Raw genomic sequence first — 5,864 nt, forward strand, 5'->3', positions numbered from 1 at the left:
TTTCACCAGAGGTGGATCAAGGCTTTTGACACCCAACCATTTGTTCAATTATGAATAAAATATGACCTAGTATTTTAGAAAATTGTTTTGGTCCAATTTTGCAACAAATATATGGTAGGTCCTTCACAAAAAGAACTCAATTCGGGCACTCGGAAAATGGAAAATGAATTTTCCATGTAAAAAAAAATAAAAAGTCCCTTAGGCAACATTGTTTGCCATTCCAATATGCATCCTTGTGCATAATATGAGATCATTTGAACAAACTATGTCATGAATGTGACCATAAGATTGATCATTTGGCTTGAAAGCCATGAATCTTCACGCATGATAGCTCATTTCTGAGAACACTTTTTTAAAATAATTGCCGTATTAACAGTTTATTATTTTTTCTGGAAACTTGGTCACATATAATGACACAATGTGAAGGTTTCCCAAATTTTTGACTTTTTTTGAATTTTTTATACCCGTTTCAAAATGCGGTCAAAACTACGGGTTTGACCGTTCCTAGCTAGTGGTTGAATCTTGGAAAACTTTTGATGTTTCTCTGACTAAATAGATACTTATGTATCTAGAAATGATTTTTTGAAATAATAAAGAGCAAACTATGAGGCAGCTGCAGTTTAAATTTGACCCGCTTCCTTCTGAATCGGCGAAAATTTGTCTTTTTCACGAGAGGTGGATCAAAAAATTTACACCCAACCATTTGGTCAATTGTGCATTAAATATGTCCTAGTATTTTAGAAAATTGATTTGGTACAATTTTACAACAAATATATTATAGGTCCTTCACAAAAAAAACCTCCTTTTGGGCACTCGAAAAATGGAAAATAGTTTTTTTGTCCAAAGAAAATGAAAACTTCCTTAGGCAACATTGTTTGCCATTCCAATATGCACCCTTATGCACAATATGAGATCATTTGAACAAACTATGCCATGAATGTGGCCATAAGATTGATCATTTAGGTTGAAAGCCATGAATCTTCACACATGATAGTTCATTTCTCAGAACACTTTTTTAAAACAATTGCCGTATTACAAGTTTATTATTTTTCCTGATAACTTGGTCACATATAATGACACAATGCGAAGGTTTTCCAATTTTTTGTTTTTTTGAATTTTTTATGCCCGTTTCATAATGCGGTCAAAACGACGGGAATGACCGTTCCTAGCTAGTGGTTGAATCTTGGAATTTTTTTGGTGTTTCTCTAATTAAATAGATACTTTTGTACCTAGAAATGATTTTTGGAAAAAAATAAAGAGCAAACTACGAGGCAGCCGTAGTTCAAATTTGACCCGCTTCCTGCTGAATCGGCGGAAATTTGTCTTTTTCACCAGAGGTGGATCAAAACTTTTGACACCCAACCATTTTGTCAATTGTGCATTAAATATGGCCTAGTATTTTAGAAAATTGATTTGGTCCAATTTTGCAACAAATATATGATAGGTCCTTCACAAAACCCGATTATTGGCACTCAAAAAATTGAAAAAAATGATATTTTGTGCAAAGAAAGTGAAAACCCCTCAAATCAACATTGTTTGTTGTCCCAAGATAGACACATGTGCACAATATTGTTACATTTTCAAGCTATGAAAGGACAATATGTTGAATGTTCACCCTAAATAGGAGGGTAAAAAATACAAGAGAAGTAAAAGGAAAAGACAAAATTACATAAGCTCAATTGTGATTGGTGGAATCAGTGTGGCATGGATTGATGACATGGCAAAGATCCGTCCATTGATCCATTCATACAGGCCACCGCACGCCATCTCCATCACCTGACCTCCCCTTTCACTCGTGCCCGAACCCCACCCGACCCCTCGTGCTCACCTCTCTCCCTCTTGCGCGAACCCTAGCGCTCCCCTCCTCCCTCCCGCCGCCATCTCCATCGCCCGACCTCCCGCCGCCACCTCCGTCTAGCGGAGCTCGCCGTCGTCCATGGCCTCCCCCACGCCCTCCTGCTCTCTCCCCTCCGCTTCCCTCCCCAACACCCACAGCCGCCACCCTCTCCCTCCCTTAGATCTCGATCCACAGCCGCCCCCAAGCCCACCCCCACCGTCGACGACCCTCACCGTAGAAGAGGTCGAGCTCGTCCTCCCCTCTACCTCCCACGGATCTCTCTCGCCCCTCTCGATCCCTCTCGAAGCTCCCGCATCCCACCTTGCACCCTCCCCCTTCTACTCCCAAACCCCGCGGCCCGGATCAGATTCCTCGAATTCTGATCTACCAGATCGAAGCGGAGTGGGGGCGGGTGCGAGCTCGTTGGTGCTAGGCGGCCGCACGCGGGGTCGCTGCTAGGGGCCATGCTCATGGTGCTCTTCAACGTCATCAGCGCCGACGAGGCCTACGCTGCCATAGGCCATGTCCCAGCCGCGTCGCCCGGACGAGGAAAGGAGAGGAGGACAAGCAGTCCCTGACGCCAAGGAGGACCATGTTCCATATGCGAAGCGGGGCACGCGGCTCGACGAGGCCGGCGTCGCGCACTTCCTCGCCGCGCTGGAGCGGGTAAGCTAATACGCTGGCCGTCTCTCTGTCACTCCATTTCTGTACCTCAATTTCGATCGCCTCGGCTAATGATGTGTTGGTTGGTTACGCGTGCGTGCGCGCTCAGACGTGGAAGAAGACGGTGGCGGGCGCGTCGAGGATGTTCGTGGAGAGGCACCGGAGCAGCCACGTGCAGCTCATCAGCGACATGGTCTAGCAGATGAGATCACCCAAGCTGCCGCCCGTCCACCCGCCTCGGCGCCGCCGTGCCCGTTGGATGTTCAGTTTCTATCTATGAACAAGTATGCGTCACTTTTTCTTTTTGTTTGACCAAACTCAAGTCCCCTTCCTAAAACTGCAGCCAAGCAGTACTTGCTACTGGAATAATCCCATGAATGAATTCTTTGTTGTGGTCAACTCTTTCTTGTCTCTCTACTAGGATTCATGCACCAAGCCCAGAATTAAAATTTTGTGTCAGGCTGCTAGTAAATCAGGCTGCTAGTAAATCAGGCTCTACTCTGTCCAATAGCAAGTTGGATAGCAACTGTAGTTAATTGCACGTACATATGGGTTTTGGTTCATTTTGTATGTATGTTTGTTTGTTCATGCTTACGACTTTGGCTAAAACACGTTGGATGCCCAATTCCTATGGTGAACCTTTTGGTTCAAGCAAGCAAACTCATGTTCCCTTTCTATGACTGAAGCCAAGCTGTACCTACTACTGGCATAATACGATGGATTCATTCTTTGTTTGTGGTCAACTCTTGTCTGTCTACTAGCATTCGTGCGAGAACCTGAATGTTGTGTAGGCTGCTGTGCTGTACTACCAGTAAACTAGTTTGTACTCTCTCCAACTGCAGGTTGGATAGCCTTGCAATTAATTGTACAGACATGCATATGATTTTTGGTTCAATTTGTATGTATGTATATGCTTAAGACTTTGACTAAAACTAGTTGGATGTTCAGTTCCCCATGAAGGTGACCAATCCCTAGCAGTGCCCATTGGTCCTTCCTGATAATTTCACCTCCTGTGATTTTAATCTTTGTTTCTTGCTTTCCACAGCGACCAAGTTCTCTTAACAGCGGGACATCTGAGTTCGTCATGGTGATGGAAGCTGACACGGAGCCGCTCGAAATCTCCTCGACCTCCCGTCATGTTTCTTGCGGACGGCAAGGTAGAAGTTCTGTCCATATACATCATACTAATGCTAATTAATTTATATGTTGTATCTTGCGCGATATGGTCATAACAGTAACTGTTAAGCTCATAATTCTGTATGTTGTCTTCAAGTTTTCTCTAATATAGATTTCTCAAATCTCTCTCTGAACTTCTCTAATAAAAAATGGTGTTAACTGTTAAAGCTCTTCGTGGTGACATGTTTCTGTTACCAATACAATAATATATTAGCACTCAAGGACTGTTTGAGTGATAGGCTGTTCATACTATTAGAGAAGTGAACTGATTAAGCTATTGCTTTCCCCAACAACAAAAAATAAACACGGCAGTTGAACAACGTGTATCCCTTCACTTGGAAGCCTATGAAACTTTCTGTAGCAGCAGTGCAACACACTTTATATATATGTATGAGGCTGGGTAGTTCAAATCTACTTTACTTCCTAACTCATTCATATATATCATGGAAATTGTGCAGGTTCCATGGTGCCAAGTGGCCTTTGGCCATCTTGAACTGGGACTCCAGTAACAAGTAGATGTTGCTGCCACACTCAATATTTTAAGTTGTTTTCTTTTTCTTTTTGGAGAGATGTTAATAACCTGAGAACACTTGCCTCCTCCCCAACCCTCGCCCCAGCCTGCCGGTGCTGGCTTGCTGCGTGGCTGTCGCCGCAACAGATAATTAGATTTTTGGGACTCTGTTTCTATGCTCTGCTCGATAGCATTTTGGATATTGATTGGACATGCTTTATATAAAACGATTTATCTTGTACATTGCTCTGCCTAACTTGTAGGAGTATACATGAAACCATACTTGTCAAATATCGATACTTGTCAAATATCGAGTATCACAGCTGAATAATAACGTCTTGTTTTCTGTTCACTGAATCAAAATTCTTCTCTCTTTTTACGATCAGCCCATCTTACAGCCATCAATAAGAAAAACACTTATCTTCATATTAGGATTATTATTTTCTTGTCTGCAGTATTATAATGTACATATGCTTTTCTGTTCACTGAATCACAATTCTTCACTCTTTTTACCATCAATCCATCTTCTTACAGTTGCATGTTTTTTTTGGCTGTCCAGATGACCAAGCCCAAGGAGGAAGCAGCTGCTCATCACTGAGGACAAGTAACTCCAGCAGGTTGACGCCGTAGATTCATAGTGTACCTTCTATATGCCCATCCAGTTCTGTGATTTGTGTCTTGAAACCCCAAAACCCCATGCCCATGTGGGAGCTGAACCATAGTTTTTTGCTTGTGGAAAATAATATCCTTGGCTGAATCGACTTGAGGTGGTTTCTTCAAAATTCTTGGAAATGATTTGGTAGTTTATTTTGGCGAGGAATTGTTTCATACTGAAGTTTACTGGTACATGTGTGGTTTGCTACTATTGCTTCGTTTGGGTTGGGTTGGTTCCAGCGGGGAGATGTGCATGCACACTGGCAGCATGAGCTAGCAGCCATGATTGCCAGCCAGTCACCACCATGTAAATGTAATAAATGTGTGGCCTATCTAGTGTGCTGCTGATAGAAATATAGATGTGGCCTATCTAGTGTGTTGCTGATAATATGTTTTTACCTCACTTGGCAGGCACCATAATCTGTTTTTTCCTCACTGTACTGTAGGAATAAATGTGTGGCCTATCTAGTGTGCTGCCGATAGAAATATAGATGGAAGATTTGTTGACCAGTTAAATTGAGCTTATTGTCAATTCTGCTTATAAGCTATGTTTGATGCTGCCTACAGGTTCTTATTCTTTTTTTTGCATAGGTGAAGTATGAAGTGTGAAGCCGTGAAGCCTATCAGCAAGAGTAGCATATTATGTATTGTAATATCAGGCAAAGTGTAATATTGGTCAGAGTAGCATATTATGTATTGTAATATTTAGTGTTGTTTTGGATGAATTTCATTTGCTCTATAATCTGTTTGAAATATTGATTGTGTATATAATTTCAATACCTATGAAATGGAAACCTGACCAGGGGGACCCACTTATGAAAATTGGTTGACAAATTTTGAAATTTCTGATGTGTGGGTCCAATTGTGATATCAGCATGACAAGTGGGACCAATATGACCAGTGGGACCAGCGCAAAAATAATGTGGCTAAAAATAGAAAATTAATAGTAATCGCAAAAATAATGTGGCTAAAAATAGAAAATTAATAGTAATGGCCCAGAAATTAAAAAGGCTGAATAGTTGG

At 42.0% G+C, this 5,864-nt stretch overlaps 1 long non-coding RNA gene across 1 annotated transcript; it reads left to right on the forward strand.

Annotated features, from left to right (window-relative positions):
• Nucleotides 1–1,791: 1,791 nt before the first annotated feature.
• LOC125543036 (uncharacterized) lies at nt 1,792–5,640 on the forward strand. Its single transcript, XR_007298237.2, has 5 exons — nt 1,792–2,503; nt 2,610–2,784; nt 3,546–3,657; nt 4,747–4,804; nt 5,433–5,640. It is a non-coding gene; the product is annotated as an uncharacterized LOC125543036 (long non-coding RNA).
• Nucleotides 5,641–5,864: the final 224 nt, after the last annotated feature.

This window comes from Triticum urartu, chromosome 3A (assembly GCF_056163025.1).
Source record: "Triticum urartu cultivar PI428250 chromosome 3A, HENAU_Tu73, whole genome shotgun sequence".
NCBI lineage: Eukaryota > Viridiplantae > Streptophyta > Magnoliopsida > Poales > Poaceae > Triticum > Triticum urartu.